Raw genomic sequence first — 14,614 nt, forward strand, 5'->3', positions numbered from 1 at the left:
AGCAGAACAACAGGTTAAGCTTTGATGAATTTATCCGGAATTTTTATTTCACAAAGTCTAGAAGGAAGGTCTTGAATTCTCCCTAATTTAAGTTTTAATTCATTTCCTAAAGGAATTTCTCCTTTTACTTACATCAGGGGAGAGGAACACTACCATCTTGTCCGTGTCTAGGGACCTGTGAAAAGCCTAATCGGGCCCTGACTGGCGATGGCAGCAGAGGAAAAGGCAGGAACCTAACTCTAAGCGGTACCTGCCCCTGGAGACCACCAAAGTGCACAGGGGCCCCAATGCCTCACCATTGGCGAGGCACTAGCATCTAATCGTGGCCCTTAACAATGCACTGGCATCTAGGTGGGAAATAGAGAAGTATATTCACTATGTTTTCTTATTTTCTGTATTCTTGACGCTCTGCCACCCAAAGCTTCTCCTGGGAAGGGACTGCCCCGCCCAGGGCTAGCTAACACCTAGCGAGAGCAACAAATTCCCAGAACCTTTCATATGCAAACCGACCAAGCCTGAAGCCACAGCCACCTCCTTAGTCAGATTCTTACACACCAAGCCAATATTCCCCTCCCTGATCAACCCAGGGCCAGGCACCAATTTGAGACAGTCTCTACCCCAAATCCTGCTAAAATCATTCCAACTAGTCAATCCTAACACACGTACTCTGCTTTGCCTTTCCTTTCCTGTGGAAACCACTATACAGGCTTGTACCCATGCTTTACCCTCACTCTGCCTCATGGCTGATCCTAGTGCTTCCAGTGTGGCCCTGCATGTGTGGCATCCGCTCCTCTTGGGTACTTGTAAGGAGCAAACTCTCTTGTCAAGGGCAGCTGTCTCCTGATCTCATGGTCTCACCATGCCTGAATAAATAATAAAACCTACATTTTAAAACTGGGAGTTATTATCAGGCCCCTCCAAATGCCCTAAAAGTATGATTAATGTTATTATCAGGCCTCTCCAAATGCCCTAAAAGTGTGATTTTATAACATAGTCACTAATATCATTTCCCCTTTCCTGCTATCTTTGTTTTTAAATCAGTAAGATGGGAACTAAATTACCAAAAGAGCTGAGCTCTGATCAGCAACAACTTGCCCAGACTTCATTTATTCTTAAGATTCTAACCATTGATTTCCTAAAGAAAAGTAACTTATCCAAGAATTTACCAGTCAATCTGCATCTTAAGTGTGAAACATTCTAAAGTGTTCTGAACACAAGAGAAATGTAATTCAGGATCCAAGCCTTCAAGAAGCTTGTGGTACATAGCTAGAAAACATTAAACAATTAAGAAGATTTAGTGTTAAAATAGTATGGATTATGTAAACTGTAATGGGAATTAAGAAAAGGGAGAATGGTTTGAAAGTGGCATAGAGCTAAATTTCTAAGGATGACTTTAATTGAAGAGGCAAAGATGTGGGAATACTCTTTGTAAACCAATTCAAATTGGTTTAAGACAAAAGGGGGAGGGGAGGATTTGTTTCTTATTACTGAAAAAGATCATGCATAGGTAAATCTAGAAGCTCAAATTATATCATCAGGAATCTGTCAGTTGCTATTTCTAGTAGTGCTAAGAGCACTATTCTTTTCTAAAAGTCCCCAAAGCCCCTGAGGACTCTCATTGGACCAGCTTGAGTTGTGTGCTCTTCATTGAACTGATTGTTGTGACCAAGGGTTCTCTGATTAGCCAGGTTTAGGTCACATGTCCATCCAAACCATGGACTGAGATAAGGGTTTCATGGTCTCCAAAGGAAATTTTGAGTGATGTTACCAAAAGGTAAAGTCTATTCTGGACAGGGAAGCACAACAATTTTTGGTGTAGTTTGGGAGTAATAACATAAGCTAGGTGGAGAGGAAGGCAGAAACTGAACTGATTATAACCCATATGAAGAAGTAGGGGGGGAAACATTTTACTAATTCATGTGGTATAAAATTATTAGAACCTTTAAAAATTAGAAAAGTTTGGATGAATCACTAAGCCAAGGAGATTCATTTTAATTCTGAAGCAGCAATGTGATATGATAAAAGTAGTATTATAGAATGCTTAATCAGACGAAAGCCAGGGGATAAACTGTTGTCAGGAAGATCACATGAGGAGGTTGTTCGAATAATTCTAAAATGGTGTGATAAAGGTGTATGCTAGAAGTAATAGTGAAAGGAAGAGTTTAAGGTAAATCCAGATGGTATTTTCTAGGGAAGAAAAAATAGAGTTGAATATAGGGGATAACTAAAGAGAAGAATCAAAAGAGATGACAGCCTTAGCCAGATTATTGGCCTGCTGACTGAAGGGTCCCGGGTCAAGGGCACCTACCCAGGTTGCCAGGCTCGATCCCCAGTAGGGGGGTTGCAGGAGGCAGCCAATCAATGATTCTCTCTCATCACTGATGTTTCTATCTCTCCCTCTCGCTTCCTTTCTGAATCAACAACAACAAAAGAGATGACAAAGGTTGTATCCAAAATTACAAAGAAATATATAAGGAGACTGGGTTTCTCCTTCCACAATGCCCCTACCCTAGAAGCCTGCTCTTTTATCCTATGATTTCCATCAGTAGGCTAGATAAAAATGACTACAGATCCTAAGCACTGAAGGATTATGGTACCTCACCTCCCTCATCATATGTGATCCCAAGTAAGACTATTAAATTGTGAATAAGTGTGAGAAGTCCAGCAGTCACGATTTGTCATATGATGCTAGTGTGATGCTTCTTCTAATGTTAACATCTTGCATAATCATAGTACAATGGTCAAAATAAAGAAGTTGGTAGAGTAGCATTAACTAAGCTACAGAATTTATATGCATTTCACAGGTTTTCCTACTAATGTTCTATTGTTCCAGAAGTCAATCTAAGATCTGGCATTCTATTTAGTCATCACCTCCCTTCATTTTATCTGTCTGCCTGGGATATCTCTTCAGTCTTTCTTTTTCTTTCATGATCTTAACACTTTGGAAAAGTACTGTGACCATTTTTTTTTTCATACGATGCTACTCAGCTGGGCTGGGCTGGTGTCTTCTCTTGATTAGAATACCACAGAAATGATGTGTCCTTATGTTAGAGGATATGTAAAGTCAAATAAATGTTTTTAATCAAGGGAATGGCATGAAACTATTTACTCTTTGGAAAGATAACTCTGACAGCTAGAACTGGAGTAAAGGAAGGCTGTCAAAGCCACCAATGAAGAGGCTGTTGTAATAGCTAGGCAGAGGATGAAGGTAGTCTGAACAAAGGCTGTGGCTGCAGGAATGGGGATGAAAGTCTGAATATGAGATTTCTGAAGTAGAATTACCAAGATTTGGGGCTGTTTCCCTGAGTGAGATGAGAAGAGAGAGGAACTGAGGATAATTATTAGAATACTAGAAGCCCGTTGCACAAAGAGATTTGTGCAATAGGCCTTCATTCCCCTGGCTGCCGGCACCGGTTTTCCTCCGGCACTCGGGACCCAGGCCTTCACTCCAACCGCAGCAGAGAAGCCAAGCCTCTTCAGTCCTCAGTCGTCTTCAGTCTTCAGTCTTCGTTCTGTGCCTGCATATGCAAATTAACCGCCATCTCTGTTGGGTTAATTTGCATACTCATCCTGATTGGCTGGAGGGTGTGGTGGAGTGACACCAATTTGCATGTTTCTCTTTTATTAGTGTAGACTAGAGGCCCGGTGCACAAAAATTTGTGCACTCCGGGGGGGTCCCTCAGCCTGGCCTATAACCTCTTGCAGTCTGGGAACTCTCGGAGGATGTCCACCTGCTGGCTTAGGCCCGCTCCCTGGGGGATTGGGCCCAAGCTGGCAGTCAGACATCCCTCTGGCAGCCCGGCAGCCCTCGGGGGATGTCCACTTACCAACAGGGAGCAGACCTAAGCTGCAGTCGGACATCCTTAGAGCTGCTGAGGAGACAGGAGAGACTCCCGCCACCGCCGCTGTGCTGGCAGCTGGCAGCCTGGCTTGTGGCTGAGCAGAGCTCCCCCTGTGGGAGTGCACTGACCACCAGGGGACAGCTCCTGCATTGAGCGTCTGCCCCCTGGTGGTCAGTCTGTGTCATAGTGACCAGTCATTCCCAGTTGTTCTGCTGTTAGGGTCAATTTGCATATTACCCTTTTATTATATAGGATAGAGGCCTGGTGCACAGGTGGGGGCCTGCTGGTTTGCCCTGAAGGGTGTCCTGGGTCAGGGTGGGTGTCCCACTGGAGTGCCTGGCCAGCCTGGGTGAGGGGCTGATGGCTGTTTGCAGCTGGTCACATCCCCTTCAGGGTGGGGGTCACCACTGGGGTGCCTGGCCAGTCTGGGTGAGGGGCTGATGGCTGTTTTCAGGCTGGTCAATCTCCCCCCAGTGGGGACCCTCACCCCATGGAGGTTTGGCCAGCCTGGGTTAGGGGCTGATAGCTGTTTGCAGCTGGTCACACCCCCTTCAGGGTGGGGGGTCCCCACTGGGGTGCCTGGCCAGTCTGGGTGAGGGGCTGAGGGCCGTTTTCAGGCTGGCCAAGCCCCCCGGCGACAGAAGCTCCCAGCCTCTCCTTTTTTTCTTTTTTTCTTTTTATTCTGGGATTTATTTACCTTCTATAATTGAAACTTTGTAGCCTTGAGTGGAGCTCAGAGCCAGCCAGGGCGGGTGGGAAGCTTGGCTTCCTCCATTGCCCGGGGCAACCCAAGCCTCCTGCTCGCTCTAGCTCTGTGGCCACAGCCGGCTGACAGCAGGTATCTGGGGTTTATTTATCTTCTATAATTGAAACTTTGTTGCCTTGAGTGGAGCTCAGAGCCGGCCGTGGCAGGCAGGAAGCTTGGCTTCCTCCATCACTGGAGCAACCAAGCCTCCTGCTTGCTCCAGCTCCGTGGCTGCCGGCTGCCATCTTGGTTGGGTCAATTTGCATATAGTCGCTCTGATTAGCTGGTGGGCATGGCTTAAGGCATAGCAAAGGTATGGTCAATTTGCGTGTTTGTCCTTTATTAGTGTAGATTAGAATATCAGGTAGATGGTTGACTCCATTACCAATTGGTGGCTAAGATCTTTGTAATGCAGATTCCTTAAGAAGATTTTTAAAAATGATTTGCTGGTGTGTAGCTGCTATAGGAAGCTGTTTGAGTGTTTGTGGGTGGGGGGGGGGGTGGGGCAGGGAGCTAATAGGGAGAAAGAAATGCTTAGCCATTCATTTACTCTTGTTTTCAAGGTTCAGGTTTGGAAATTCAATATCTTGAGTTTATATCAATGAATAAGGACGAGGTAGAAGTGTCAACATCTCATCATGGTGTCATTTTGTCTGGGTAAAGGGAATTTTCATATGTACTTGAAAAATATTTGTGTAATATTGCATAAATGAGTTAGTATGTCTGATCCAGGGGCAAGGGACAGCGGGCAACAGAATGTGATGGGATCCATTGCACATTGTCCCATGGCCAGGAATAGTTCATATAAACTGGCTGTGATTGTAACTCCATACAGTGAAGCCAAGATGGAAATTGAAGAGTAAAGGAGTGAAAATTAATCTTTCTTGCTCATTTCTATGTTAGACATCGAGGAAAGAAAAAGACCCTTCAGTTTCCCTAATGTTGGAGAAGCCTATCTAATCTTCCATTACATAATAGCTGGTCCTATCATAGTGCATCATGGAGGGAAGAGGGAGTTTAGTTCACTTCAAGTGGTAGGGTTATAATTATATGTTAATATCAATATTCCATAATAAAACAAAGTTGTTTTAAACTAGGCTGCACATTATAATCATCTGTAGAGCTTTAAACAAACAAATAAAAAAATGCCCACCCCAATTGATTCTGATGGAGCAGATGTATTATTTAGAATTTCTTTGGCTGAGAGTGGCAGAAATGCAACTCACATCAGCCTCAGCCAACAATTTTGAGTGAGCTGTGTATTAGTTATCTACTACTGTGTAACAAATTGCCCAATTACCCAAAACTGAGCAGCTTAAAACAGTTTCCTCGTACAGTTTCTGTGAATCAGGATTTTGGGAGTGACTTATATGGTGGTTCTGCCTCAGGGACTCTCCCGAAGTTGAAATCAAGGTGTCAGCTGGGCTTCAGTCCTCTACAGCAGCGGTTCTCAACCTGTGGGTCATGACCCCTTTGGCGGTCGAACGACCCTTTCACAGGGGTCGCCTAAGACCATCCTGTATATTCGATATTTACATTACGATTCATAACAGTAGCAACATTACAGTTATGAAGTAGCAACGAAAATAATTTTATGGTTGGGTAACAACATGAGGAATTGTATTTAAAGGGCCAGACGGTTGAGAACCACTGCTCTACAGGCTTGTCTGGGGTTGGAGTACCTACTCCTAAGGTGGCTCACTTACCTGGCTGGCAAGATGGTGCTGGCTGTTGGCAGGTGACCCTACAATTTTGCCACATGGATTTTTGCACAGGGCTGCTGGAGTCTTCTGACAACATGTTGGTTTTCTCCAGATCGGGCAATCAAAGACAGGAAGGCAGAAGCAGCTTGATATAACTTATGGCTGGAATTAAGGTGTCTGTCCTTGAATAGGAGGAGTGGGATGGTATTCATAGGTCAGATGATGTACTGTCGCAAAGCCTAAAGCCCATCCTTATACAGAGTTTTAGGTCCTAGAGCCATATGTGCCACCACACCCAGTCATTTTTTTTAATGAGGTGAAAATGATTCAAATAAGTATCAAGGGAAGACTTACAGGGGAAAGAATACTAATTAAAAAACTCCAAAGGGTTATGTGTGACTCACCTCTGTTCACGGTAATAGGCTTAGATCTGTCTTAATAACACTTTAACATTTGAGGAGCTTCTTTAGAGTCTTATAGATGGTTTCGTAACATTTTATTTTATCTTAAGAACAATCTTAGGTTTCTAAGATGGAGTCAAAAGGGTTGGGACTAAAAGATGGAGCTAATAATAGTGAACACCCACCAGGTGCCAGGCATTTGACTGGGTGCTTTATATTTATTAACCCCTTTAACCAAATACCATGAGGTTGATGTTAATAATTTCAATTTTGAGAGAGGCGTGGCTTCCTTGGGCTCAGAGAAGTTATATGACATGCCCAGGGTCAAGCATCAGAGCTGCGAGAGAACCCAGGTTTTCCTACTCACAGTCCCACCTGGTTTCCACTTGGCTGTTGCACTTTTTAGCCTGTCCAGCTATTGCTGCTGCCTTCTCCATGTGCTATGTCCTTGATTCAGTCTTCATCTTCTGGCAGCATGGGACTTCCCAAAAGACAGGGGACACTATAATTGCAGACCCTGACTTATTGTATCCTAAGAATGGTGTTTTGGCTTTCTTTGTTTGTTTTGGTGAGCACTTTATTAGAAGCCTCATTACAAGCATAACAGAAAGAAAGCGGAGGGGAGTGGGGGGGAAGGACAAAGAAAAGTATATTGGCTTGGCAAAGAGACCTAGTTTATAATCCATACTGAAATAAACCCAAGTCTTTAGGATTTTTATTAAAAAATAAAAATTGATTTTTATTAAAAATCTGTATCCAATGCAGACTATTTGAGTGGCCTCAAATAACATCTTGGCATCTCATTTTCCTTTGTTGTCAAGTGGGGTAATACCTAAGATTGGCCTACCTTCCATGGATGTGGAAGTATCAGTGGCATGAAAGATGGGAAGCACTTTGTGTTCCTGCGTGTGTTTGGGTGGAACCAAAACCTCCCGAGTCCCTTTTTGTATCATCCAAAACTTAGACTTCCTCTATTGCTGGATTAAAAAACAAACAAACTTGGTCTTTCTCTATTTCTGGATTTTTAAAAAAGCACAGACAATCCTTGCACACATGAGCTGTGCAATCTGATCACTCTTTCTACTTTAGACTTTCTTTGCTACAATTAAACGGCACAACACCAAGGTTTCCTCTATAATCTTCATCGATGACACCAACTCCTGCATCTAAGAAGCGTTTTGCAGGCAAACCAGAACTACAGATATGTTTCCATAACATCCAGAAGAAAGAGCTACTTTAAAATTTTTATTTTTAATCCTCACCTGAGGACATCCTTTCCATTAACTCTAGAGAGAGGGGAGGGGGGAGGGAGAGAGAGAGAAACACAATTGGTTGCCTCCCGCACCTGCCCCATCTGTGGATCAAACCCTAGACCCCTGGTGCATGGGACGACACACAACCAACTGAGCCACACAGGCCAGGGCAAGAGGTATCTTAATTTTAGTTTTCACAAGGGCTTTCTCCATAGGTGTGGTATTTTATAAGCATATAGGTCATAGCCTGTGGCCCACGCAGACCTCTTGCTCAGAACCATGGCATTCTCTGGGAACGGGCAAAGGGGGGCCTCCTGCCGCCCTTCTTCACAAGCCGCCCTCCTTCACAAGCCGCCCACTTGTTGGGGGAGATGGCAACTGTTTCTTCAGAGTAGGGCATGGCAGAGCCGAACACGGGGGAGGTGGGAGCAGAGGGAACATCAGGGAGCAGGATGAGCCCAGCCACACCAGGTTCTTGCATGTATTTTCCATAAAGCTAAGTAACCTCCTACGAGAGGTAACTCAAAACTTAGGAAAATGATTATTTAATCACAGAATCCAATGCAGATTTATATGCTTCCTACTGTGATTAGTATTATTAGCCTAGACAGAGAAGATGTGAAGCTCAGCATAGAACACTCCCTGATGCCTTTGTGCCTTATTTTACCACATCTTCCATTTTTTTTTTCAACATGAAGAGGGACAAAAAGTGAATACCAGGATAAACAAGTCCCAAAAGATTCTATCTTTTGCCTGGATAGAGAGATAGCAGCAACTCACTCGCAAAGATAAGTTCAAGGAACATGTTGAATGCACATGGCACTTTGAATTAAGTAGATACAGATTCCATGTACTACTCTGTCAGCTGGCTGTTGTGTTGATATTATAATAAAATGAGCATAGAATGTTCCAAAGTTAGAAGGCTACTCTGATTGGTTCTTGGATTTTGAATTATGCAAGCCCTTTTATAGTATAGAAATTGGGTGGCCAAGAGCTATGGGGGTATAATTGCAAGCTAAGTGCAGTGACCATAGCAAGCCAGGTCACAGAGATCTGTCTTAATAACAGCAATGTAGGGTTTACTGTAGCTTCATGAGATAGTATAGCACGGTGGTGAAGAGTTCACTATTTGGGACATGAAGATGGGTTCCAAACCTTGTTCTAAGTGTTAGCAGTGGGACTTGGGTCCTTATTTTACAACTCAAAGCCTCATATTTATCCAGTTGTTAGAGGATTAAATAAAGTAATGTATAGAAAGTATTGCCAAATATATTTTCTAAAAAGTTGAAAACATGACTCTCATACAAATATAAAGTGAACGCATGTTAAAGATTCACTTAACATGTTAATGAAGTAATTGGCTGCCGGTGGTGTGGCTGGTTCAAAGAAAATTGGAGAGAGCAATGCATTTATGGTGGCTGAAGGAAAAAGGTTTGAATTATCTCTAGGGGACAAATTTAATTGTCATCGCTATCAGCAGTTGGTTTCAAGTGGAGATAATTTTCCTCTCCAAGTGTTATTTGGTAATGTCTGGAGACGTTTGTGTGTGTGTGTCTGTGAGTATATATTTTTAAAAAGCCAAAACAGGTTTGGCTCAGTGGATAGAGCGTCAGCTTGAGGACTGAAAGGTCACAGGTTCGATTCCGGTCAAGGGCATGTACCTGGGTTGCGGGCACATCCCCAGTGGGAGATGTGCAGGAGGCAGCTGATCGATGTTTCTCTTTCTTTCTTTTTTTTTTTTTTAAATATTTTATTGATTTTTTACAGAGAGGAAGGGAGAGAGATAGAGAGTCAGAAACATCGATACATCAATCAGCTGCCTCCTGCACATCTCCCACTGGGGATATGCCCGCAACCCAGGTACATGCCCTTGACCGGAATCGAACCTGGGACCTTTCAGTCCGCAGGCCGACGCTCTATCCACTGAGCCAAACCGGTTTCGGCCGATGTTTCTCTTTCATCGATGTTTCTAACTCTCTCTCTCCCTTCCTCTCTGTAAAAAAATCAATAAAATATATTTTAAAAAAAATTTTAAGTTGAATTTATTGGGGTGACATTGTTTAATAAAATGATATAGGTTTCAAGTGTACAATTCTATAATCATTTGTATTTGTATTGTGTGTTCACCACTCAAAGTCAAGTTTCCTTCTGTCACCATTTATCTCCACTTTATCCTCTTCTACCTCCCCCACCCCCTTTCCCTCTGATAATCACCATACTGTTGTCTGTGTCTGAGGTTTTTGCTTGTTTTTTGTTTTGTTTTGTTTTTTTAGCCATAGATTTCTGTTTGGTTTTTTTTGAAATATATTTTATTGATTTTTTACAGAGAGGAAGGGAGAGGGATAGAGAGTTAGAAACATCGATCAGCTGCCTCCTGCATACCTCCTACTGGGGATGTGCCCACAACCAAGGTACATGCCCTCGACCGGAATCAAACCTGGGACCCTTCAGTCCACAGGCCGACGTTCTATCCACTGAGCCAAACTAGTCAGGGCTTGTTATTGTTGTTTTGCTTAATCTCTTAACCTATTTCAGCCCCCCCCCCCGCTCCCCCCCCCACATCTTCTTCTCTCTCATAGCTGTCCGTCTGTTCTCTGTATCTATGAATCTATTTCTATTTTGTTTGTTAGTTTATTTTGTTCATTAGAGTCTACATATAAATGAAATCATATGGCACTTGTCTTTCTCTGACTGGCTTATTTAACTTAGCATAATACTCTCCAGGTCCATCCATGTTGTTGCAAAGGTAAGATTTATTTCATTTTTTTACAGCTGAGTAGTATTCCATTGTATAACTGTACCACAAATTTTTATCCATTCATCTACCGATGGGCACTTGGGTTGCTTCCAAATCTTGGTTATTGTAAATAACACTGCAATGAACATAGGGTGTGCATATATTCTTTCAAATTAGTGTTTTGGATTTCTTTGAATATATTCCCAGAAGCAGTTCATTTTTAATTTTTTGAGGACCCTCCATACTGTTTTCCACAGTGGCTGCACCTATCTGCATTTCCACCAACAGTGCACTAGGATTCCCTTTTATCTGTAGATATTTTTGCTGTCCTAACCTGGGAGAGGGGAGCGCTACTGACATCTGGTGTATAGAGAATAGGGATGATGCTAACCATCCTTCAATGCACAGGACAGTCCCCCAGAGAAAATAATTATCTAGAAATGCCAAGAGTGCTGAGGCTAAAAAACCCTAGCTCTCAGTTCCCACAAGACAGCATCTACCCTTATGAGAATTAAACTATCCTAATCAAGAGAAAATAGCAAATCAAACAGGTATATATTGCTAGAGAATTGGCTAATCCATGGGTGAGCTGCCTCCAGCAGTCACCAACCAGTGGTCCATGAGGTCCGACAGGTTGTCTAGTAGACCCTAGAAAATGCTTAGATAACTTGAAAAGGACATCCAGTAAACTCTTTTGCCTATTTTCAAGCTCTGGAAAATTTTCTTAGCAGCACTTGACATCATACCTAGCACATGCTAAGTGATCAATAAAGGTTAGTTACTTTATAGGTCACTAGATAGAAGTCCAAATGCTCATACAGTAAAATGAACACAGCACTAGAACTTGTCTTTAGAGAATATTATAGAAGCATCATCATCGTTTTAAATTACTTTCCTGTTGAATTATTTCATCATGGTCACTTCGATGTTTTAGTCTTTCTATATAACCTTCAGAACTATGGATCATAGATCCTGTTAAAAAACAAAACACCATGTTTAAAAATTTTCCTGAAATCCTCACTGAAGAAAACAAGCTTCTCTTCCAGCCTGAGAAATTTTACTGTCAAATTGAGACTATCCAAAATAGACTTAGAAAATCCATGTAATGTCTGCTGTAAAAACAGGTATGGTAACGTAAAGATCATAGGATTGTAGGCTATGGCCCTTTTGATGGACAAAAATGTTTTCATTCTATGAGCATGGTATCCCAGAGATAAGAGATGGGAAAAAATTTTTAAAAAAGGAACCACATAGTTGCCAAAATTCATCTTCTATAAATCAGTTGAATAGTATAACCAATAGTTGTATCAATCTGAGTCCATTAGGGGAGAGAAACCACAAAGTACTGTGAACAAGAAAAGTTTAATTAAATAATTGTATACATTCTTATATAAAATAAATATAATTATTCTTAAAAAATTAATAATTGCATTATAGAAATTAAATAAACAGGTACATCATAGTTATACATAAATAAAATATATTCTAAATATATTTATTTATATAAATATGTGTATTAAAATATAAAAAGACCTAAATAACTTAATCATTCTGATTATATATTTATTATGTAAATAGAATATACACAAGTTATTGGCTACTAAGAAATAACAAGAACTCTTAAGGAACAGCCACATCTCCTATGACTGAGAAAGAGATGAGCCAGTAATGAGAGCCAGACCTTGTTGGAGAAGCCCTGGCGGGGTAGCTCAGTTTGTTAGAGCATCAATACACCAAGGTTGCAGGTTCGGTCCCCAGTCAGGGCACGTACAAGACTCAACCAACAACTGGGTAAATAAGTGGAATAACAAATCAATCTCCCTCCCTCCCTCCCTCCCTCCCTCCTGTCTCCTCTCCCTCTCCCTCTCCCTCTCCCTCTCCCTGTCCCTGTCCCTGTCCCTCTCTCCAGTTTAAAAAAAAAAAAAAAGGGAAGAAGGCTCTGCCCTGGCTCACTGAATGGCACAGATGTAGCTGTGCTGCCACGTCAGCCGAACTTGCTAGAAATCTGTCCTCTGGAATTTTGGGTGCTTTGGAAAAGCCATTTATTGGAAGTGTCTCATCAGAACTTTGCTACAGTTGCTGACTTACAGGAAGCAAAGCCTTTTTCTTTTTTAAATGTCTCTCCAGTGCCCTCTGGTGACAAACTAACATTGTTTCACCTGGCAAAGGAAAAATAGTTAAGGGCCCAGATTAATTTTTACAGTGAGGCAAAATGAAGATTTTGGATCTAAGAGTGAATGAAATAAAAAATTGGCACAAGAATGATTTTGCAATGCTTTTAGGGGCTAAAAACACTGGTAATTTCAAGCCGGTAGTGTCCAAATAGCCAGGGTGGGGCCTCATGGGCCTGTGAGCTGCTATTTGTCCACTATCGTGCGAGTGCAATAAATCTAAAAGTGTGGTCCCTGGGTCAGCGATAATATCTTCGGGGAACTTGTTAGAAATGCAAATTCCAGGGCCTTGCCCCCAAACTATTGAGTCAGAAACTGGGGTTGGGGCCAGCCATCTGTCTTAATGAGCCCTCCAATTAATTCAGATACATGCTAAGGTTTAAGAACCACTGCTGTAACAATTAGTTCTAGGAACTTGCTGTGCAGGCTTGAAGGGAAGAGTCAATAGGGATATCTTTGCATGAGTTTTAGTCTCAATTTTTAATCTTGAGTAAAACAACTCAACTTCCCTAGGATCTGGAAGCTAGCAAGGAACATATTATTATCTCTATTTTTGCTATATGGATGACATCTTTGTGGACCCTGTGAGTGTGACTGCATTGGGATATACTCACTTTGGTAAAATAATTTTTATATGTTTTGATTGATTTTTAGAGAGAGAGCAAGGGAGAGAAAGATAGAAACATCAGTGAGATAGAAACATCATCAATAAGCTGCATCCTGCATGCCCCCTACTGGGTCCCATTCAGAAAAGTTTCACAGTCACTGGTCTAGAGGAACTAACCCACTGTTTGTGAGCTATGCTACATCTATGTACTCCTTGGAGTGAGAATAACTCATTAAGATAAATTCCTGACCACTGTCATGGATAACTATTTATTGTTCCACATATAATCATGTGTGCTAGAACAAACAAAACAACAGCTGTCACTGTACTAAAGTACATGTTGTACCTCTGTTAAGGTTCTTGAATAAGGTTCTTGGTTAATGTTATAATTCACCCAGGAAAAATACAGTGCATTCTATTTGTATGCTGTTACTTGCAGACTTTGGGAATAAATATAATAGAAATTAATGGGGAATTTCAATTCTCATTTTCCTAAATCTTCAGACTAGCAACAGTATTCTAAGGCTGTTGAGATTATAGGGATTCTGGAGTCAGAAATGCTGGTTTTTCTGTCAAGAACTAAATAGAGTCCGAGTCTCATTCTTTTAATCCTTGCATTAAATTTAAGCCTATCCTAAGATATCCAATGTCATTTGCAATTGGTAAAATAATCCTTGACTTCCAGGAATGAAATAGTTGGAGAATCAGAAGAATATCACAAAGGGTGGCTGGCTGTAGAATTCTTGTGTTGGAGTGTTGGGAAAATAAATAGTGTTACCTTTAATGGTTTTTCTTAAACCAAGGAAACCTAGCTTAATACTTAGTGACTTTGACTTAGAAATCCAGTAATAAATCTACTGCATTCTTTAAAATATATATATATATATATATATATATATATATATATATATATATATATATATAAATTTATTGATTTCAGAGAGGAAGGGAGAGAGAAACTTCAATGATGACAGAGAATCACTGATCAGCTGCCTCCTGCACCCCATACTGGTGACTGAGCCCGCAACCCAGGCATGTGCCCCAGGCATGTGCAGGAATCAAACTATGACCTCCTAGTTCATACGTCCACACTCAACCACTGAACCACGCTGGCTGGGCCCTACTGCATTCTTATTATATAGCTCATGTTGGAGA

This window comes from Myotis nattereri (genome assembly GCF_964212035.1).
Source record: "Myotis nattereri genome assembly, chromosome: 12".
Classification (NCBI taxonomy): domain Eukaryota; kingdom Metazoa; phylum Chordata; class Mammalia; order Chiroptera; family Vespertilionidae; genus Myotis; species Myotis nattereri.